Source organism: Carica papaya, chromosome 9 (assembly GCF_054855325.1).
Source record: "Carica papaya isolate Zhongbai chromosome 9, ASM5485532v1, whole genome shotgun sequence".
Classification (NCBI taxonomy): domain Eukaryota; kingdom Viridiplantae; phylum Streptophyta; class Magnoliopsida; order Brassicales; family Caricaceae; genus Carica; species Carica papaya.
In genome coordinates, this window is record NC_142317.1 from 19,543,915 (window position 1) to 19,569,250 (window position 25,336).

The 25,336-nt window shown below is 30.3% G+C and overlaps 2 pseudogenes across 1 annotated transcript in view; both read left to right on the forward strand.

Moving 5' to 3' along the window:
* The window catches only part of LOC110809688 (alkaline/neutral invertase E, chloroplastic-like), a 60,002-nt pseudogene extending 37,726 nt beyond the window's left edge, over positions 1-22,276 (forward strand). The window contains exons 5-7 of the transcript XR_015816600.1: positions 10,565-10,799; positions 10,886-10,934; positions 21,968-22,276. The product of XR_015816600.1 is annotated as an alkaline/neutral invertase E, chloroplastic-like (transcript). The remainder of the gene's footprint in view (positions 1-10,564; positions 10,800-10,885; positions 10,935-21,967) is intronic.
* Positions 16,133-17,737, forward strand: LOC110810523 (serine/threonine-protein kinase D6PK pseudogene; annotated as a pseudogene).
* Positions 22,277-25,336: the final 3,060 nt, after the last annotated feature.

Below are 25,336 nucleotides of genomic sequence, written 5' to 3' on the forward strand. Positions count from 1 at the left end.
GACAGCCTGTAGGCACACTGTAGAGTCGAATTCAGACCCCGAAACAGGTAAGGACACCTCACCCTTTTTTCTATCACGATATTGAAGCTAAATAAATAATTAAACTGTACTGTGTGACTTTATAGATGTATAATTGATTAAGGTTGCCAATGGAGCCCGAGTCTGATACTGTGTTGGTCTGTTATTGTTTGATTTAATTTCCAGTATTAAATGCAACATGATGTTTGATGTAATTATATTATGGTCTCGTATGCATGAATCATGGTTTCTTTTATTATGGTTGGTATTATGCTTAACCCGATACTGTGTTGTCTTGTTTGGTGTCCATTACTGGTTTACATGTTGTGTGTGTTTGGATGATTGAAACCAAGAAAAAGGGCAAAAAGGTCATATGAATTGATAAGTAGATAATGTGGACAGCCTGACTAGATATCCTGGGAGATGGTGGATGGACCGGGTCCGTAGGAAACCCTACCAGGAACGTGGTCTCTCATACCGGACGGGGTATGGAGACCTTATGTGTTTTGGCGCCCATACCGGACGAGGTATGGGGACGGCCCTGGAATCAAGTTGTAAATGTTAATGGTTCACGTGTAGAGGAGACCCCTTATGGATCCCCAGGGATACTAGTAGGCTGGTAAAAGAGGAAATCTATTTCCTGATGATTGAAATGTAAAGGTGTGATATATGTTATGTTATAAAGTGTGTATGATTTCATGATATTATAAGGTTATTGTTTTCATATGTTGTTTTCATGGATCTCGCTGAGGAAAGTGGACAGTAAAGGATTTATTTACTGATAAATGAATTTGTTATAAATTATGCTCCATTGGTCATTTTTGTTTTCTACCCACCTTTACTTCCATGGCGGTGAGATAGTGTGATGTCTTTACTGGGCTGGTGTAGCTCATTCCTTATTTAACCATTTCAGATCAGGGAGACGTTGTTCCCGAGCCCATTCCACAGGAAGACAGCGAAGGGGACGCCTAAAGACTTTATAGTTATATTTATAGTTTTTATTTCGAGTATCTCTCTTAGTTAGTTTGTAATTTCATGTTTTGAGTACGTTTTGGCTATTGTGTAAGGGATGTTAATCAAAATTTTTATTACGCTTCCGCATTTGACATTTTTAATACATATATTTCATTCAAATTTCCGGGGTCGTTATATGACTTCTAGTGACAACCTCCATCACCCACTAAAATTGTGTCATTTATTGTTTCATTTTTAGTTGTATCTAAAAGTAACTTTCATTCAACATTTTTTTTCTATTCTTCTTAATTAGATGTAAAAGTGTAATCAGATAGTATATAACATAGCCAGAGATGTAGCAAAGACTTCTGAAAGATATATAATTGTTCATGAGTCTTAGTTTTTTGTTCACTTGCTTAAGCAAAATGGTTTTTACCAATGATTTTATTTAAAAGGAAAAAGTGTATGTTATATTGGATGCTATTGTACTAACTTACATTGTTTATTGACTTATACAGTACTAGGAAGAAATAAGGCTAAATTTGTAGTTCACAGTCAAATAATAAGGTATGATACTTGAATAAATAATTCAATCTCGTACAAGTGAGTGAATTAAGTAATGTAAATTTACTGTCTAAGATACAATATTTAATGATTGATAAGGAAAACTGATACTTCAATGAATAATAAGAGGTGATGGCGATGACTGGAATGAGATGCAAGTAATAGAGAGGGGAAAGTTTTATTGTCTTGCAACAGAGGAGATTGAATTTTCTTTAGATTTTAGAACATAGAGATAAACTATTTTATTTTCAGTTTTTATTCTACTTCTTTTTGTCAATATAGAAGTTAAATAATTTTTTTTAAATAAAGAAATTGACAGGTTGTGCTTGAAATGGATATGTGGCTTCCTCCATTTGCCAAAAATTTACTTTGTGGCCTTTTGATTTTTAGTGATAATATAAATCTGCTGGTAAACTTTTTTCGTTTATTGTCAAATTTTTAGAAACAACTAATGGTTGTTAAAAGTGCCAATATACTGCCTTTTATCAGTTGAAGTAATTTATTTGCAGAAAAACCATTTTTGTTGTTTATACAATATTATAAATGGATTAAATTTTTTAAACGAAATATTTCTTCTCATAAAATTTTTGGCAAGATTAATCCAAACTCAGAACACGAAATACAAAAATATGAAAGTTCATTCATGCATAGAATATTGATAACCTAAATATCAATCATTAGAATGACATAGATTATCAGCAATTTATTACAAATAATAAACTCATTATAACTCTCTGCCGCTTCGGTTTAGTGCTTAACATCTTATCTATTTTTTTCTTATCTATTTACTGATCATGTATATATATCAATATCATTGATTGATTTGCATTTGATTTTTTTTAAAGGGTACGAAAGATCACTTTTTTGGAATAGCATATGAAATGAAAGGAGTACTTGGTTGCGGTCCTAATTATTACTCTGATTTGCTCTCCACCTTCGTAATTGAATATGAAATCACCTTATCAGACACGACTAAAGCTTTGTATGTGCCTATAATATATATCTCGATATAGATCTAAGTAGTTATTTACCATGTTTGACTAGTTAATGGGTTTTAATTATTTGGTCTTCTTCTCTTAATTTGCAGAGACAAAGTATCTGATGTAGATTTTCATAGAATTTGTGCACTTTGCTTCAAGATTAAAGGAGCCTCCTTAAGGTATATAATTAATACTAATCGTCACACCTCAAAATTCTGTAATTTGAAGTATTTATGTTTGTTATTATTGATCTTATAATATATATTTAATAATAAAAATTATCAAGTACAAGTTTTGTTAGTAAAAATTCATACAGTTTAATCAGTAAATGATATATCATGAGATGTATATTCTAATTTGAATTCATACTCTTGTAGATAAGGATAAAAGTACATAGATATCCACCCAAAAGATAAATAATTAATAATTTAATTAACCAAATATCTATTAGCAGGATATATATATATTTTTTTGGTATATGTGTATACTTAATTAATTATTTAATTAGTTGAATAGTATATGCATTTCTTCTTTTATAAGAAATCATAAGTTCGAGTCAGATTGTACTTTCGTGTGTCATCATTTGAAAGTTACTTGTATTGTATTGCAATTAGTGTATATCTGTAACATTCCACATTTTCTACAAGACTCAATGTCACTAAAGTATTTATTCATTCTTTCTATGTTGACGATTTACACCTTAACACAATTGAGAGTTCACTTGCAACAAGACTCATTACAAGTATATAGAATATGACATGTCTATTCTTTCAAACATCTATCATCTCATCAGTGTACATCCTTTTGTCCCCTCTATTTCGTAAACATATTAGGCTATATTTTCAACTATCATACAAAAAAAAGGGCTTCCATAGTCGTGTCTAATATCACCTAACAAGCAGTAAATATAACGAACTAACATAAATGGTAATACTAATTATTAATCCACCAAAGTTTAATGTTAGTTCTACATGCATTCTAGTTCATGGCTACGCTCTGAATGTTCTTGAGTTTCTTCCTACTTAACTGTTTTTATAATATAATAAAGGAATGAGCTACACAGCCCAGTAAAATCAATTTAAACTGAAACCAATAAAATTGAAATAGATGTAGATAAATTCTCCATTTTTCCTCAAGGACTTCCCTCAACCAAATCATTCTCAAGTCCATCTCATACTCATCCCAGCACCTATCATTTCTCCAACATGGTACCCTTATATAATGAAGATTTATAAAAGCAATTCCCTGCTTCGACTCCAACCTGTAACTTGTCAATTTTGATTTTTTTTCTCTCTTGCAGATTCCCTCTCTTTTTCTCTTTTTTCCAATCACTTTCAAGTAATTTCAATCTCCATAACAGATTATGCAAATTAAACAAAATGACCCACATTTAACATACTTGCATTTTAATCCATTTTGCAGAACTATTCTGCTTACCTGCATTCTCCTTTCTCATCCAATATGGAGTTTATATATATAGATACATAAACAGTATATACAAATCAAAAAGATCACTCAACATAGCGACTTAATTCACCTAATTATTCCTTCGCTTTTCTTTTTCATAATTACACCCTTTCTCTCTATTATCCTTTAACTTTACTTCCACTAGATTTCACTCTCAGCTCCACCAATCTATCTCTCTATCTGTATTCGTCACACTAGATTATAACACACACAGCTTGCACTTAGCATACCCGACACGACCCTTCCGGGTCTTCATTTCACGGCCACACTTCTTGTCTCATATACAGCACACATCTAGGACATTTACTCCCCTTCGGACCCTCTATTATCTGGTTTACTCTGCTGACTAATCACTAGTTAGTTGATACACATCACCACAACCAATACAGGCCACACTCACACCACACGAAAAGAAACAGCATACAGAAAGATGTGGATTAGTCTCAGTTTAATCTTATTTAATATTTACTCTCTAGTTTTTCATCATTTGTTGTTTTCAGTATACCACACTACTACCCAGTCCATTCACGACTCTGTATTCAACTCTTTTCATACCCATTCATCATTATTACTATTCTATTATCACCCTCATTTACTGATTTGGTCACTTAATGATATGGGTCACCTGAAAATTCTTCAGTTCATCTATGAGCAATAAGTATGCAAAATCATTGTTAAACTCATACCAGAATCAGTTCCACGACCTCATAAATGGCCACACACACACCACTAGTGAACAGGTTATAATTTATTGATTTTGATAGTACATTGATTTCAGTTATGCCATTTTATCATTTCCCTTTCTACATTCTTCTTCTAGTTTATTTCAAACTTCATCTATTGGGACCCTTCCCCTTCCCTTCTATTTCCCTAGCACCACGGTATGTTATTTATCTTTTAACCCTATTATTCTGCATATTTCCCTTATTTCTACCCCTTTGTAGGCCCTTAATCACATCAACTACTTATTGATATATGTGTATCCGATCTCATCGTGTTCCCTTATGAGGTCTATTAGTTGATTTTCTCCGATCTGCATAACACAAGTAAGATATATCCTTAAACCCCCAAGCTTAACTCATATTGGAACTAATACTTGCTATACATGAAGTAATTATTATCAACACGGTCCTTACCGTAAGACTTCTTTTCTCCCTTACCCGATTGATGATCCCCATTCTCATCCACCATTTACCTTAAACTTCCCTACTAAGTTACCACACAGGAATATTCTTCACCATCACATCAAAATCATACAAAATGCACATATAGAACTCGCAAGAAATTCGTCATCCACGATATAGGAAATTTATAATATTTATTTCTAATTCAGGTTTCAAGAGTGAATTAATCTTACCTTCCGTTGGATGATTCAACCATCTTTTAGCTTAGCCTTCATAGAAATCACCCTCCTATTTCTTCTTCTGTCAACCTTGTGGTTCTGTTCCCTCTCTCCTTCTCTTACCCTCTGCCACTATCTCTTCTTCTATCAAATTGTAATTATGATAAATAAACATCCTTCTTGAGGTAATATTTTATTTTACATATTTTGTAAAATTTTATTTTCATATATATTTAAAATCTGTTTTGCCGGCTCATAATTATTGCTATTAACAATTATAATAAATTATAACAATATGGTAGTAGTAAAAATTTTTGTATTTTATTTAATATTTACGAGTTTAAGTTTCACTGAAGATGTAAAGTTTATATTTTAATAAAAAGTAAAACTATTTTTTTTAAATATTAAACATTGTAGATTTTGATTTTAAAATCTTTATTATTATTATTATTATTCACTGAATGGGGTATGTATGGTGATGCAGTTGGAAGTTAGCACCACCCCTTGTAAGCGCAAACACACTCCTTTAAATTAAGGTACTCTTGCTTCTTACAACTTATTTGATTTGATTCTTATTTATTTTTTTTAATTTCTTAATCTTTTAATTCGAATAGTTCTAATAAATGGAGAATATTACTCTCGAATATTTTGCTATTGTAACAAATACAGTTTTTTTTTAACAAATTCAGTTCAATTTTAAATTAATTAAGAATAAAATAAGATTTATACTTTTCTTTAATTACTGTAACTTAACTAAGGTAATTATTATCCTTTATTTAATTTAAAAAATTTAACTTCAATATTTAATTTTTCACTATTAATATTTTATCTATTTTCATCACTTTCACTAACAATATTATAAAGTAATTATATTTTCTTTTGTTGGGTAGATGGGGTGGATGAAAGCTTCTAAAAATCAATACCAATAAATTCGCTGTAGGTTGTAATAAGTATTCCTTTTTCATGGAAAACAAATTTAAACTTCTAACTTTTTTTTATGTTGGTGGTGATGTCGTGATTAAATTGAGTTAAATCTAAACGTGCCTATTTTGTTTTTAGGCGAAAGAAACATTTCATGATTATTATGTTTCCTTAGTTGAGGGAACTACAGTAGGTCAAAATCTAGACCTAATTTTTAATTTTTTGATTTGAAACTCAAACTTATTTTACAGAGATAGTTACAAACTAAAGGGTATTGTTTCAAAAAATTGTAAATTTTGTTGCTGTTGGTTGGGATGAATCATTAATATTTAACAGTTTCAAGTAAAAATATCTTGGTGAGAAAAGATAGAAGAATTTACCTCAAACATTTACTTTCTATACAAATAGGAATTGATGTTTGAGGATACATTATAAGGATTGAGGTATGCACTAGGTCAATAAGATAATGTGAGTATAGAAAAGAGCTTTTTAACTTGTTAATTGCATGATACAATAAGCTTAGCTGTAGATCATAGATTTTTTTTAATTTGCACCACTAGAAAAGTAAAAGTTAGAAATCCTTCAAGAAAATTTGAGAAAAAGTGAAAGTGAAAGAAAAGAGATAAAAGGGAGAGCAATAGAGAAATGTAGCAATAAGATAGGATAGAGTAGAAGAGCTAACTATTTATAAGGTAAACATAGGATGATATCATTGAAAAAGAGAAAATAGCCACTAACATCCATTAACATGGGAACATGCATTTCAAGCACCAAAAATGCCCCCATTAAAGTTTGTGACAAATGTTCATTTATCACAATTAAGCACACAATACAATGAAGTTTTTAAGAATTTTCATAAATTATCATAAACATGGTGTTTGAATAGTTAAAATTCTTACATTTTTCTTGAAGACAACAAGTCTGAATCTTATTAAAATGTAAAATTTATCAATTTTTAGATGTAATTATATGGATTAATGATGATTTGTTTATAATATTTGATTTAATAGAATCAAAAAATTTAGCTTATGACTGCGTTGGTAGAGATATAGTAATGAAATTGTATTTTGTCCTAAAGAGTCATGACATATCCAAACGAAAATAATATTCTGTAACGACTAGATTCTTTTAATTAGAATAATTATAATAAGCGAAAAAATCTGAATTAGCATTTTTCTTATATTATTTATTAACATAAATATTAAAGAACAAGAAATAGACTTGGATTTTATACTAAAATATTTTCTATTAATTATTTTAATATTAATTATGCTATCGTTCATGAATGATAAATCTTTTTTCACATAAGAACTCTTCACAAAAGAGGAAAAAGGAAAGGATTAATTTTCTTTTAAAATTCTATTTTGATTCTCAATAGCTAACTCATCATTATATTAATAACTGATATTATTAGTTATTTTCTTATTGTAATTATTTTTCATTTATAATTTTAAACCAAACAAAATATTATAATTTTCATTTCTTTTATTTTTCAACTTTTAGTTATTAGAACCAAAAAACGTATTGTTTTTCTCCGATATATATATATTTACTAATTCTCATGTATGATATGACAATTATCATCATCATATGCACTTCCTATTATAAATTATACTGAAAACTTTATAGTGATTTAGCATTACATCAAGTTACAATAACCCTTTAAATTTATTAAACGCACGCACACACATATATATATCTGCGTGTTTGTGTGTGTAGTTCTCAAAAAGATCTAACGATAAGAAAAGTTAAATAACTATAGTTACTTTTATTGGGTATGTATCAATTATTAAATCATAAGAAAATATAAGTGAATTCCAATTTATTGATTAAAGTGATAAGCAAATTCTTATTTCATTCAATTACGAGATGAACGAATTAGAAAATAATAAAAATTGATAGAATTTAAAATTTTTATTTTAATTTTACATAAAATTAATTTTATTTCTTAAAAATTATTTTAAAATTTTACAATTTAATTAAATATAAATTTATCAAGGTTTAATATTTTTTTGATAAATCATTTGTACTTTCATCATTATCTATAAAAGTTGTATTTATAGTTCAGACTATAAACTACACATTCTATATATTATTATTGATAAGTTGTGTTATTATTAGTGGATAAGTAATATATAATTAATAAAATGTATAAATTTATATTTTTTAATAAAAATTTGAAGAATCTCCCTTCTTTCCCGCTTCGGCTGAGATAGTCATCTCGTCCTTCCTTCCCCCTATCCCTGAGATACTTATCAAGATATTCGCCCATGATTCTGTCAACCCCACCCCCCCTCCCCCGGCGTTAATCTCGTAACCGTCTGCTCGTCGGAGCATGATTCCGTCATGGATTTGTGCGGAGGGACTCATCCCACCCCTGCTGTAGCGATGCCACACTAGAATGGATGTGGAGTTTGCATAAAGATTTTGAATGCCCTAACTAACCGCACAGGAAGTAAAATAAAAGCTAGTGTTCATACTTGAAGATTGCAAATGTTGATTCTCCATTGGTCAGGTTGAATCTCTTTCTTCTGAACAGAGGCTTTCAAACATCAATGGCCACCAAACCCGCAGACAACCCCTGTCCAAGCCATAGAAGATGAATGTGTGTCATAGTCCACAAACCCCCCAACTGGTTCCCAAACTACCTAGCCATTGTCTCCGATACCCAACCTAACGGGAGTGAGTGAATCTGTACCCAAAAGAGGCTTGTGTCAATGGCTACTTTCATTGGATGTTCTCTCTCCCAAAAGTGGTGAACAATCAACAAGCGGTTGTAAAAAGTCCATGACCTTGTGTTCAGCACTCTCTGGATATCCACTTCGTATAAAAATCTGTACAAGTAATGGCTGAAACTAAGACTTACAATATTTACTCCCCCTATCGGCCTCCACAGGTCTGCTAGTGTATTCCTTATTGGTTCAAACTTCACAACCCCTTTCGTCAAGAATCTTCCTGCAAAACATAGATCATACGACTCTTGTTGTTCAAGGACAAGTTCAATTAAGTCCCAGCTCCCATTCTCCTCCTCTATGATCGACAACGACGCTACACCACCCACCATATCCATCAGTCACCCTTTATGTGCCAATTGATAGACTATTGAGAGAAACAACAATAACTTGTCTATGGTGAAAAAAGGTCTCACTATTGGAAATAATAACTCTTACAACCAAACAAAGCAAATGGATAAGAGGGTCATCCAACACTGCTTCTACTAGACCAAGTTAATTCCTTTTTACATTCAATTTAAGTTTGTAAGTTTCAAAACCTAACCCTCTCAGTAAAAAGGGGAGGTAATTAACTCTACTATGTGGAATGAAGGAATCATCAAGGTAGATTAATTTTTTGTTCTAATAGTTGTTTGAATTGCCATATTTGCTCATCAATTATTTATTTCAAGCAAGGAAAAAATTGTTTTTATTGTTCATTTAAAATGGTAATGAACATTTGGTATTCAATTTTTGATTTTTTGGTGCTTGCAACTTTTGTAGCAAAAAAGTGGTTATACAAAATAATTCTGCACATGGTGTAATAGGGACTTTTTACACCAACTATGCTGGAAGTGAAATTATAAAACTAAATTAATTTGGGAAACAATAGTGGAAGTTTGAAAATAAAGCTAGGATTAAGTACTTGACAAGCTTGAGTTAAATTGATATCATATCTTGGTGCCTCTCAAGTGAGTTTCTAGCAGGTGTAATAAGTATATGATTCTAGTCTGGTCGATTCAGAAAATGTTCAACAATTGGAATTGTTAGTCATTGTATTTTTGGTTGCTTTCGAATGGTGCAACTCCCCAGAATGATAGAGATTGTATAGTTTATAGCTTATATTTTTTGAGATAGTTCATAGCTTACATGTTTGACACCATGGAGATCTAGTTTGTGCATTAAGTATGTTTACAACATGTTGGTGGAAATAGTAGATTGTGATATGACACACTAGCCTACAAGAATCAACTATTATTTAAATTTATAAGTTAGTAACTAAGAGATCTTATTTGTTTAACTTCTTTTCTTGTGGTATCTCCAGTTAATCCTTATTTTTTTCTTGCATACACTATTCTATTCTGACCTTACTTTGTGCACGTGAATGCTTGCTCTAGAAGATGGATTAGCTTATCTTATTGGGGCACTGAATAACCACCTACTTGCTTGTTCATTCCACATCAGGGAGTATTATTGGATTAATTTGCGAGAACTGAATGAGATTTATCATTGCAAGACTAAGGGGTACTCATATGATGCAGTTAACATGTTCAACATTTACCCAGTTCAAATTTTTACTTGGTTGGTTGAATGGATTCCTAATAAAGGAGGTTATCTCTTTGGAAACATACAGGCAGCACATATGGATTTCCAATTTTTTTCTCTAGGAAACATGTGGTCTGTTGTAAGCAATCTGGCAAAAGCTGATCAGTCACATGCCATACTTGATCTTATTAAAGCAAAATGGGTAGATTTGGTTGTAGACATGCCATTCAAGATATGTTATCCCGCTCCTGAAGGTCAGGAGTGGCAAATAATCATTGGTAGTGATCCTAAAAACACGTATGATATCTACTCTCGCATTATTTATTTATGATCTATTTCATCATTGTCTTCAACATTTCTCACTATATTTCCTTTTAATATAGGCCTTAATCTTACCACAATGGTGATTCTTGGCCAACTCTACTATGGCAAGTTAATTTGTTATGCTTAATATTCTCCCTGCTACTAATGTTTTGTTCATTGCTCCAGACACTTTGTAGAAGTTATATTTAGGAATAACTTTCCTGAGTTGTCATGCTTAGATCTAATAGGATATGGCACCTTGATGTTTTATAAAATAAAGTAATAATGATGGAATGTTGGCAGTGCAGCTTAAGAATTTAAAATTAGACTTTTTGTAACTTACTATTGAAGCCATAAAAGATGAAAAGGCCAGAAATTGCTGCAAGAGCTGTTGAAGTTGCTAAATGACGCATATCAAGAGATAAGTGGCCTTAAGACTATGACACGAAAAGAGGAAGGTTCATTGGGAAGCAAGCATAGTTATTCCAAACATGGTCAATTGCTGGATACCTGGTGACTAAGCTTCTACTTGCAGACCCAAGTACAGCCAAAATTTTGATAATTGAATAGGATTTTGAGCATGTCAATGCCTTCTCTTGCATGATAAATGCTAACCTCAAAAGAAAACGTGGTCAGAAGAACTCCTAAAAGACTTACGTAATATAAGATTCTGAAGTTACTTTCACACAAGGATAGGTAACTTCAATTTGTGGCTCAACTTACCTATCTGAACAATTTAAATGTATAAAGGTGATGATAATAGTGGTTTATGTTTCATTCTATTTAGGGGTTAAAGCTTTTGAGTACTGATTCGGGTATGATAGGATCTTAAGGTAAGGATGATATGTTGATTTAGGATTAGCATTATCTTGAAACATCTTCCTACATTGGAGATTATACAAATTATTTCCTGTTAAAGATCATATACATAGTAGTATTCTTTTAAAGAGTTCACTGTAAATCAAGAATACCCTTATATTATTTTAACTCCATTTTTCAATTATGACATTTTTTGTATCTTGTAAATCATTTTGGATTTGTTATGGTATTTTTCTGTCTCATAAATCATCACCATGTCATCTAAATTAATGCTTGACAATAGAACATTTTAATACATTTCCTCTGTTGATTCCAGATTAATTGAAAAAATTCAACTGGTATGTAAAGCATTGTCTAAGAAAGTTATTAGAGAGTGATGATAAGATATTTCTTGCAAAATCATATTTTTATTCACTACATATTTTTGCATTACAACAAACTTATAAGTTTTTAATTCTTAGCATGAGCTCATAAAGAAAACTAAACATATAGCATTCAACAACTTTTGCTTCATTTGGTTCTAACATTAGCCACAATCCTTCTCTCAAACTGTACCATAAAAAATAAATATATTTCCAACGACAATAGAAATTAACCTCATATATATATATATTTATTTAATTTATAAATGAAGAAATTACATTGAAATTTTTAGGTTGTGGGTCAAATTACAACACTCATTGAGAAATTACTTTGCAAAAATGTATACAGTATAGTATAGTATTAAAAGTTAAAATATTTGTATATGGATCTAATTGTCCCATTTGCTTTAATTTCTAAACAAGCTCCATCATTTTCTTAAGAAATTAATTGCCACATTTCTTCCATATTTTAAATTTAACAATATATTACAGTTTTAATAATTAAATTCTCTTATTTATGTTTTTTGAGAACTGAATTCTAATTGATCTTCATATATATGAAGGATTATGAAATAAAATTTCATTCAATGAATTCAAGTAAAACATATAAGTGGTATAAAAATAAAATTAATGAATATATACCTAATTCAACATATAAAGGATTACTAGTAATTACACAAATGGTAAAAATTGAATCAAATGAACAAGATAGATTAAATACCGCTAAATGTAAGTACACATATATACTTTTGGACATATTTAATTTAGATGGTACTTTTATGTTTTTATGTTATTTAGGGTAAAGAGATAATTTCATTGAAAGTAAAATATACGATTTGAGTTAGTTCGCAGTCTGAAACTTAGGAATCACCGGAAGAATATGACTCCTTATAACAAATCTATTTTATAATTACTACCTAATTGTGCGTTATGCATTAGGTAAAAAAAAAGAAAACTTACCTCTATAATGCCTCTAGTCTAACTCTTGTTTTCCTATTTCATTTCCTTATGTTTTCCTCCTCTTTCTCCCAATTATTTTCTAACTCTTCTTATATTTCTAGATCACCTAAAATTGATCACATTGTAACACAATAACAAATGTGAGGATAAGATTACCAAGAAATTATATTGTGGTGAAGAAATTAATAGAACTAATTTTATATAAAAAACTATCTTATTGTTTTCTATCTAAATATTGCATCATAATTATAAATCATAGCATTAAAGATTGAAAGAAAATCCAAAAGCATCAAGAAAGGAAAAAAAAATAGATTAAACATATGTAATCAAATATTTTAGAGTTTTAATATTATTTTTCATTCTAAAGTATGTAATCTTCAAAAGAATTATTAGAAGATTATACTTAAAAAATATCTAAATATAGAGAATTCAATGCTTACTAGGAGTTAAAATTTATAGATTTCTTTCTACATTAGTCTTTAAAATTTAAAAATTAAAGAGATAGAGATCTTATTTTCATTATTTTGAACTTATGTAATCAAATATTGTAGAGTTTTAATATTATTTTCATTTTATATATAAAAAAACTATTATAAGATTAGACTTAAAGAATATCTAAATTTAGAGAATTGAATGCTTATTAGAAGTTAAAGTTTAGAGATTTCTTTTCTTCATTAGTCTTTAAAATTTAAAAATTTGATTACTACTTAAGTAATTAAAGAGATAAAAGTCTTCTTTTCAAAAAGTAAATATATAATTATATAATTATATAATTATATTTAAGAAGATGTTATTAGTTTCTACCTTAATTATTAAAAGTAAAAATATTGATTATGCCTTAATTATCAATAACTATTTTGCAATCTCTATTTAATTTAGGGATTTCGTTGCCATCTTTAACGGTTCTGATGGTTCCTCCTTCACTTTAAAAGAGGATGTCAGGATGCAGGAGAAGAGGGAGAGAAAGAAAATTCGCAGCTATCTAAAATCACCTTATCAGACATGGATAAAGACGGATGTTTTCTTTATTTTAGATAGATGTAATGGGTAACCCTCACTGGCAAGGAATGTGAACACTACACTTGGACGTACTTATTTTTATTTGTGTTAAAAATATAAGTTCTTACAGTACCCCGACTCCTTATGCAGGCATGGGTTGTTACAGTTCTTATCTAATCATTTCGAATAGGAGGATCGAAGCACTCAGCTCCTCTACATGATCTACTCAATGGAACAAGAGGTTTAATACTTAATATCTGATATATTTTTCTCTTATTAGTTTACCGGTCATGTATATATATCGATGTCGTTGATTGATTTGCATTCGATTTTTGTTAAAGGGATATGGTAGATCATTTTCTTACAGCAGCGTATGAAATGAAAGGAGATTTTGGTTGTGGTCCTAATTATTTCTATGATCTGCTTTCCACCTTCATGGTTGAATCTGAAATCACCTTATCAGGCATGGATAAACCTTTGTATTTGTACATAATATATATCTAGATATAGATTTGAGTAGTTATTAACTATATTTGATTAATTGATGAGTTTTAGTTATTTGGTCTTCTTATCTTAATTTGCAAGGAAAAAGTATCTGATGCGGATTTTCCTATGATTTGTGCACTTTGCATCTAGATTAAAAGAGCCTCCTCAAGGTATATAAGTAATACTAATCATCACAGCTCAAAACTCTTTAATTTGGAATATTTATGTGTGTTATTATTGATCTTATAATATATATTTAATAATAAAAATTCTCAAATATAATTTTTGCTAGTAGAAATTCGTACATTTTAATAGTTAAATGATATATCATGATATGTATAGTTTGATTTGAACTCATACTCTTATAGATAAGGATAAAAGTACTTAGATATCTACCAAAAATGTAAATAATTATTAATTTAATTAACTATATATGTGTATACTTAATTAATTAAATAATTAGTTTAATAGTCAATGTGTTTATTCTTTTACAAGAGATTATAAGCTTGAGTCAGATTCTATTTTTATGTGTGTCATCATTTGAAAGTTATTTGTATTGTATTGTAATTACTGTATATAACTTGACTAATCTCGAGTCAAACTATATTTTTATGTGTATTCTTACTTGGATATTATTTGTATTGTGTTATGATTGATGATAGATGTACCCAGTTTTTGTTTTTTAAAAAATAATTAGCTTGTATTAATTGCAACCTTTACGCTTGTCATGGCATTGAAATATAAGGAATTCGCGAAGACATTTCATAAAAAGAGTAAGGAAGGGTAAGCTTTTATATGTAATTGATGTCATAAATCAATTAGCAATCTTTATATATTCATGTAATAAATGAACATTATACTTATTTTTTATTTCAGATATTACTAATATATCTCTTTACTGAGTTTTCTTTTTTTTTAATTTCCTTTTTTGAGAAAAAAAAGTGCATGGAAGCATTAGATGCAATCAAACATGAATTCTCATTAGTGAAGGAAAAAATGAAAATCCTTCTTAAGGTAATATTTTATTTTATTTTCATATATATCTTTTTTCTTTTGGACTTTGTGAAAATTTTAATTGAATTTAAATTTGCATACTTATAAAACATGAGTTTTACTTCATTGAAAATCTATTTTGCCCGTTGCATAATTATAGCTATTGATAATTATAATGAATTATAATAATATGATAATAGTTAAAACTCTAATGTTCTATTTAAAATTTATGAGTTTAACTTCTATTAAAACTGTAGAATATTTTATACTGTATAAGTCTGTAAATTTAAATTCAATTAAAATTTTTACGAAATCTATAAGAGAAAAACGTATATATGAAAATAAATTTTATAAAATATATAAAATAGAATATTACCCCATGAAGGATTTTTATTTTTTCCTTCATTACTGAGAATTCATGTTTGGTTGCATTCACTGCCTATGCAATTTTATAAAAAAAATTAAAAAAAATTTTAAGAAAAATTCAGTAAAGAAATATATAAATAATATGTACAATAAAAAATAAGTATGAAATTTATTTACTATATTCACTAATTGATCTGATTTATGACGTCATCAATTATGTATGAAAGTTTATCCTTCCTTACTCTTTTCATCATATGCCTTGACAAGTGTATATATATATATATAAACATATAATTCATACATATGATGGTGTATGAGCAATCATATGTGGCACCAATAGGCATGAAATTCATTTGTGATAGATGGTTGTGTTTACTCACTGAGTTCTGTCCTGGTGTCAATCTTCACGTCCTCTGTCAAAGGCAGCTGGATAAACGCTTCAATGAAGTTGCTGCCTGGTATGTATGTACAACAACATCAATTATCTGTATCTATAAAAATATATTATATGATTATATGAATCGTTAATTTATTATTATGATATTAATGGCAATTAGTATCGCGATATATGTACATACATTATCTATATACACACGAACACATAAATACGTATATATAGATAAATTGATAAGGTTATATATATATATAGACACACACATTATATATTTATATAATTCCCAATTATAAATATCTTCTTTGAAGTTTCTAACCTTTCCCCTTTGCACCTTCTTGATTCTATCATATTTCTGCATAAATATATATATCTATATATAGATATCATCTTCATTTTCATCTTTATTAATTAATAAAATCTTCTTTTCATATTTTAATATAGTCCCAAATTGTTAAAGTATAAGAGCCAAATTCAAATATTAAGGAATTTGGTTTATAAGTTCACGAACCTGTCTAAATATTAATAAATTAAATATATTATATATCTTTAGTAATTCGGGTAATATTACAAGAGAAAAATATATTTTAATAGTATATTAACCATATTATTAAATATATTAAAGAGAATAAAGTATTAAAATTTTCAACAAGCTATTCGCATAACTTAGCAAACTCAATTTGATATATTTCGAACTTATTTAAATTTATTTAAAAAAAAAAAAAGATTTGTGACCTTCCCTTTTTTCCACAAGTTTTATACATCTGAAGTCACAGTGACCATAGAATACTTACACAAGATGGGGATAGTTTAGCGTGATTTGAAGTTAAAAACATGTTTAAGATTCGACGGTCACATTTCGTTGACTGACTTCGATCTCTCACGAAAAGACGATAATTCCACATTAACAATCCACATAATTTCTGATCAAAATACATCATCAATCACAGAAACAAGTTGTTATCCTGATGATCAACCCAACTTTTCTAATTCCTCATGCATTCAACCCAATTCTATCACACCTGCAGTAGCCTCCTGTTTACACCCTAGGCAACACAAATAGAAAAAAAAGTCAACACATCACATGGCTGTCGAAATCATCACAAAGCCAATCAATGTCCAATCAATGTCTTTTATTAGGACCCATGAGTACTTAGCACCAAAAAAATGTGTCTGGTGAAGGGCATGGAAACACAATTGATTGGTGGACACTAAGGATATTCATATTCGAAATGTTATATGGAACAACACCGTGTAAGGGAGTTTACTAGGAGTTGCCCCTGGCGAATATTGTGGCTTGAGCACTTAAGTTTCCCAAAGAAGCCATGGTTTTGGAGTCAGCAAAGGATTTGATCACATAGTTATTAATCAAGGACCCTAATAGGCAAATGGGGTCCACAATGCGTGCAATGGCAATCAAACGACACCAATTTTTTGATGAGCTTAATTGGGCACTTTTGAGATGTATAAAATCACCAGTTGTTCCTTATCTTATATCTTGTAAGGAGTTTGTTGCATTTAATAGTACTATAGAGAGTTCAATAGAGTATTGCTAGAAAGCAAGAAATTTATTCTTTAATTTACATGATATAAGTTTTTTTAATGTATATCTAATTTTCATAACTAAACAAAAGTGTGATTCAAGTGATTTATACATTGGGCAAGAAATTATAATGACATTCATGTTAAAAAGGTTCAATATTTATAAAAATATATAATTAAGGATTTTCTGGATCATTTTGTCTAATAAATGATATAACATTTTCAATTATTCTCAATTAATGTCTTTACTTAACCATCTAAAAGTAATATTAATTTCTCTAATATGTGGTATAAGAGGTAGTAATACTCTTTTTAAGGTGTTACTTGGATAAAACCAAAATGTATTGCATCAAGGTCCTGATAATATCAAGTAAGAAACTCATGGGTCCTTGTGTAGTGCTTCATTACTGGCTTACCTAATTTGGGATAAACAATGTTAAGGTTCAAGGGTAGTTGAGGATAAGGAAATTTTTGGCTTCTAGAGCTATTTTGAGATACCTATGAGGTTATAAGATAGCTTTGCCAAAAGGTTATATAGGGTTTTAAAATTGCTCTCGCATTCTAGACCTATCGTAAAACAACTATGAGGTTTCGAGCATGTATTAGGTCTTAATAATGCTCTAAAACTATGGTATTATATCTAAATCTTAAGGTTTTAGTCTTTTCTTTTTTTTCTTAATATTATGTTACACTAAGGTACAAATTCTTGTTCCTAAAATTTAATTTAGAATAGATTTTGTTTTACTTAGTTATATGGTAAATTTTGTACCAAGTATAAATTTTATACTTCATGAATATTTCTCTAAGTTTACATTTATACTTGAGGATGTTTAAGCTTTCATTTTGCATTTTGTTCCCTTTCTTAGTTGGATTAAAAGTATAATAAGAATAATACATAACTTATCTAGAGATGAGTACGGACTTCTGAAAGATAGAATTATTCATGAACATCCTCAATTTTTTCTTCACTTACTTGAGCATGATAGTTTTTATTGTTAATGAATAATGATTTTATCTTAAAAGAAATAATGTTATATTGGATGCCATTGCATTGACTTTCATTATATAAGTTGATTGAGTATTAAAAATATATACTACTAAATTTATAGTTCAATTAAATAATAAAATAGAACCTAATTTGAATGAGTTATTTAATATTATAATAAATAATTGAATTGAATTATGTATATTTATTGTTAAAATATAGTATTTAATGACCAATTATGATAACTGACACTTAGGGAATAATGAGAGGCAATTGATGGTGACTACAATGAAATGTAACCAATACAAAAATAAAAGCTTTGGTATTTTACAACAAAGTAGATCACATTTTCTTTAGGTTTTAAGGCAAAAATGACCAATTTTTTTTTTAATTTCTTTTTCGGTATACCTTTTTGTTGATACAAATTAAACACTTTTTTTTTTTCAAGTAAAGAAATTGATAGGGTGGGCACAAAATGGACACATGAGTTCCTATTTTTGTTGCATATTACCTAGCAACATTTCAACCACTAAAATTATATCATATATTGTCTAATTTCTAGCTATAATAGGACCATTTTTAAAGGTACCAAGTAAAAATTTTATACTTGATGAATATTTTTCTAAAGTTTGGGTTGTTACTGGAGGATGTTTAAGCTTTCATTCCATATTTTATTTCTTTTCTTCTTAGTTAGATTTAAAAGTTTAATCGAATAGTATATAACTTAGCTAGAAATGTAGTAAGGACTATTGAAAGATATATATTTACTCCAAAGTCTAAGTTTTGGGTTGACTTGGTTGAGCAAAATGGTTTTTACTATTAATGGATGATGATTGTTTCTTTAAAAAAAAAGTAAATGTTGAAATGGATGTTATTATATTGACTTACATTATATAAACTAATACCATACTATAAAGAAATATAACTAATTTTGTAGGTCCTCAAATAACAAAGTAAAACTTAATCTGAAAGAATTATTTAATCTCATACAAATGAATAAATTAAATGACGTACATTTACTGTTTAAAATACAGTATTTGACGATTGATCAGGAGAATTGATGCTTTAATAAATAATGAGAGGTGATTGATGGCGACTACAATGAGATGCAACTAATACAAAGATAGAAACTTTGATGTCTTATAGTAGAGGAGATCAAATTTTCTTTACGTTTGAGTACATAAAGATGAACTATTTTATTTTCAGCTTCTTATGTATTTCTTTTTGCTAATATAAAAGTTAAATAATTTTTTTTGAGTAAAGAAATGGACAAATTGTGCATGAAAGGGACAAGTTGCTTCCTTTATTTGATGTATATTTAGTTAGAAACATTTTGAATTTTAGAGACAACCTCTATCAACCGCTAAAATTGTGTCATTTAGTCGAATTTTTAGTTGGATTTAAAAGTAACTTTCATTCAACATTTTCTTTCTCTTCTTCTTAATTGGATGTAAATGTGTAATCATATAGTATATAACATAGCCAGAGATGTAGTAAGGACTTTTGAAAGATATATAGTTGTTCATGAGTCATAGTTTTTTGTTCACTTGTTTAAGAAGAATCATTTTTATCTATGATTTTTTTAAAAAAGGAAAAAGTAAATGTTGTATTGGATATTATAGTTCTGACTTACGTTGTTTGCTGAGATACAATGCTTGAAAGAAATACAACTAAATTTATTATTTAAATTAAAAAAAAAATTAATTTCATAAAAATGAGCGAATCAAGTAACGTAAATTTACTATTTAAAATACAGTATTTAACGACATATAAGGAAAATTGATACTTCAACGAATAATGAGAGGTGATCGATGATGACTGCAATGAGATGCAACTAACAAAGAGAGAGAAGTTTTAGTGTCTTGCAACAAAGGAGATTGAATTTTTTTTAGATTTTAGAACATAAAGATAAACTATTTTATTTCCGATTTCTTTTGTACTTCTTTTTGTCACTATAAAAGTTAAATAATTTTTTTTCAAACAAAGAAATGGATAGGTTGTGCATAAAATGGATAAGTGGCTTCCTCTATTTGCCACAAATTTACATTGCGACATTTTTACTTTTTATGACAATATAAATTCGTTGGTAAAATTTTATCGTCTATTGTGTAATTTTTAGCAGTAATTAATTGTTTTCAATGGTGCCAATATAATGCCTTTTATCAGTTGAAGTAATTTATTCGGAGAAATTTGTTATTTATACAATATTAAAATAGATTAAATTAAACTCTTTTTTAAAAAAAAAATAGTTTTTCTCATAAAACTGTTGGTAAGATTAATTAAAACTCGGAACACAAAATTCAAAAATATGCAGGTTCATTAATGCATACAATATTGATAGCCTAAGTATTAATCACTAGATTATTGGCAATCTATTATAAATACTAAACTCATTATAACTCTCAGCCGCTTCGGTGAACACTGCAGATTAAAAAAAAAAAAAAACAATCTCCTCCTCTCAGCAAAACCATTTTTCTCTTCTCCAATCATTTCGAATAGGATGGATTAAAGCACACAGCTCCTTAACATGATCCACTTGATAGAACAAGTATTTAATGCTTAATATCTTATCTATTTTTCACTTATCTGTTTAACGATAATGTATATCTATCAATATTGTTGATTGATTCGCGTTTGATTTTTGTTAAAGAGTATGGTTGATCACTTTTTTGGAATAGCATCTAAAATGAAAGGAGTACCTGATTACTGTCCTAATTATTTCTCTGATATGCTTTCCACCTTCCTAGCTGAATCTGAACTTACCTTATCAGACATGGCTAAAGCTTTGTATGTGTACATAATATATATCTCAATATAGATTTAAGTAGTTATTAACCACGTTTGATTAGTTAATGGGTTTTAATTATTTAGACTTCTTCTCTTAATTTGCAGGGACAAAGTATCTTATGTAGATTTTTCTAACATTTATGAACTTTGTTTCAAGATCAAAGGAGCCTCCTCAAGGTAGATAATTAATATTAATCATCACAACTCAAAACTCTTTAAGTTGGAGTATTTATGTATGTTATTATTGATCTTATAATACGTATTTAATAATAAAAATTCTCAAGTATAATTTTTGTTTGTAAAAATTCATACATTTTAATAGTTAAATAATATATCATGAGATGTATAATTTCTGAGTTGTCATGCTTGAATCCAATAGGATATGGCACCTTGTTTATGTTTTATAAAATAAAGAAATAATGAAGGAATGTTGGCAGTGCGGCTTAAGATTTTAAAAATGGACTTTTTACAGCTTACTATTGCAGCCATAAAGATGAAAAGACCAGAAATCACTGCAAGAGCTGTTGAAGTTGCTGAAAGACGCATATCAAGAGATAAGTGGCCTTAATACTATGACACAAATAGAGGAAGGTTCATCAGGAAGCAAGCATGGTTATTCCAGACATGGTCAATTGTTGGATACCTTATGGCTAAGCTTCTATTTGCAGACCCAAGTGCACCCAAAATTCTGATAACTGAAGAGGATTATGAGCTTGTCAATGTCTTCTCTTGCATGATAAGTGCTAACCCCAAGAGAAAGCATACTCGAAAGAACTCCTAAAAGCTATGCATAATGTAAGATTCTGAAGCTGCTTTCACACAAGGATAGGTCACTTCAATTTGTGGCTCAACTTACCTATCTAAACAACTTAAATGTATAATGGTGATGATAACAATGGTTTATTTTTCATTTTATTTGGGGGTTAAAGCTTTTGAGCAGTGATTCAGGTATCATAAGATCTTAATGTAAAGATGATATGTTGATTTAGGATTAGCATTAGCATTAGCTTGAAATATTTTCTTGGACTGGAGATTAAACAAATTATTTTCTGTTTACAGACTTTATATCATATACATAATACTATAAGAGTGAAATGCATTCTTTTAAAGAGTTTACTGTAAATCGAGAATACCTTTACATTATTTTAACTCTATTGTTCAATTATAATATTTTTTGTATCTTGTAAATCATTTGGGATTAGTTATGGTATTTTTCTATCTCGTAAATCATCACCATGCCATCTAAATTAATGCTTGGCGATAGAACTTTTTAACATATTTCCTGGGTTAATTCCAGATCAGCCGAAAAAATTCAACTGGTTTGTAAAATATTGTCTGAGAGAGTGATGATAAGATATTTCTTGTAAAATCATATTTTTATTCATTACATATTTTTGCATTACTACAGACTTGCAAGTTTTTAGTTCTTAGCATCAGCTCATAAAGGAAACTGAACATATAGCATTTAATAACTTTTGCGTCATCTAGTTCTAACATTAGCCACCGTCCTTCTCTCAAACTGTACCACAAAAAATATCAAAAATAAAAAAATAAATATATTTCCAACAACAATAGAAATTAACCTCATATATATGTAAACATTACATAAAAAGTTTTAGGTTGTGGGTCAAATTACAACACTCATTGAGAAATTATATTATAAAAATATATATAGTATAGTATAGTATTAAAAGTTAAAATATTTGTATATGTATCTAATTGTCCCATTTGCTTTAATTTTTAAACAAGCTTCATCATTTTCTTAAGAAATTAATTGCTACATTTCTTCCATATTTTATAATTTAACAATATATTACAATTTTAATAATTAAATTCTCTTATTTATGTTTTTTGAGAATTGAATTCTAATTGATGTTCCTATAAATGAAGGATTACGAAATAAAATTTCATTCAATGAATTGAAGCTAAAAATATAAGTGATTCGAAAATAAAATTAATGAATATATTCAACATGTAAAGGATTACTAGTAATTATGCAAAAAGTGAAAATTGAATCGAATGAACAAGATAGATTTAATACCGCTTAATGTAAGTACACGTATATACTTTTGGACATATTTAATTTAGATTGTACTTTTATGTTTTTATGTTATTTAGGGTAAAGAAATAATTTCATAGAAAGTCAAATATGTATTTTGAGTTAATTCGCGATTTGAAACTTAGGAATCGTTGGAAGAATATGACTCCTTATAACGAATCTACTTTGTAGCGCCCGGACCGAGAAGAGAGAAAAAAAGAAAAAAAAAAAAAAAAAAGCCACGTCGGCAGCCATGTCAGCAGGCCCGGTCAGCAGTCCCGGCCAACCGGGACCTGCCACGTGGCAAAATCACGTCGTTCCAAAAAGGACCACGTTGGCGATCCGCGTGGGCGCGATCGGACGGCCCAGATCAAGCGTGCGATCGGACGGCGCAGATTTAAACGCACGGACGGCCCAGATTTAATCAAAAACGGACGGCCCAGATTAAAACAAAATGGACGGCTGAGATCAAAAGGCAAGGGGTTATAAATAGAACCCCCACACCAGACCACAAACCCTAGCCGCCTGCCGCTCGCCGGAGAAGACAAACCAGAAGCCGGCCGCCGCCACCCGCCGCCGCACCGGAGGAACTTCCGACCGCCGATCGAGGTAAATTTCGTACTCCCGACTCATTTTTCCACGCTGATTCCTCCTGTGGCCAAATCGGAGCCAAAATCCTGGCCAAACGGCCGAAATACATGGCCGAAGCCCAGCGGCGCCGCCGCGCCCTTCTCGGTTTTTGCCTCCGATGAGGCCCTTCCCGGCATCCGTTTGATGCAATTTTTATATCACCGTGATCACCATTCTTTTCTCTACAGATTGACCGGAGCTGAATCACCAAAACACGAACCTCGCCGGAGAGCCGCCGCACCCGAGAGCGCCGCCGCCGGTAAGCTCCGTTTTTTCGTGATTTTTTGGCCCCCTGAGGGCCCTAGGGTTGTTTTCTCGCAGGGACCGATGTGAGTGTGGCCGGAGTTGCGATTTGGGCCGAAAGGGGCCCTGGGCCTAATTTGGGATTTTTTTGGAACACGTGCAGGTACCAGTAGTGCGTTTCAGTTCCCCGAGGAAAATTCAGGGAAAATTAAGGACAGCCTGCAAGCGCACTGTGAAGCCGTGTTCGGACCCCGAAACGAGTAAGGACCCCTCACCCTATTTCCTATCACGGTTTTAAAGTTCAATAAATGATAAAACGGTATTTCACGAATCAACGGATGTGTGAAATTGCTTAAGGTCGCTAATGGAGCCCGAGTCTAGTGTGTTTGTCGATTAACTGTTATTTGGCCTGTTTTACAGTTTTAAATGCAGCATGAGGTTCGATGTTTTCATTTTATAGTTTCGTGTGCATATTTTACTGTTTTATTGATTATGGATTGAATGACCGGGATATTGATACTATATGTTGTCTGTTTGGCATAAATTATCATTTTGCTTGTTGTATGTGATTGATAATGCTGACTGAGGGAAAAGGCGGATGAAAGATTATGTGAATGGAAATTGTATAATGTGTTCAGCCTGACTAGATATCCTGGGAGATGGTGGACGGACCGGGTCCGTAGGGAACCCTACTGGGATTGTGGTCTCCCATACCGGACGGGGTATGGAGATCTTATGTGTTTTGGCGCCCATACCGGACGGGGTATGGGGACGGCCCATTTCACCCTCATACCGGACGGGGTAATGAGGTCTATGGTTTGGCGCCCATACTGGACGGGGTATGGGGACGGCCCTGGAATGGATCTCAAGTGTTAAGGATTAACGGGTAGCGGGACCCCTATGGATCCCCATGGATACTAGTGGGCTGGT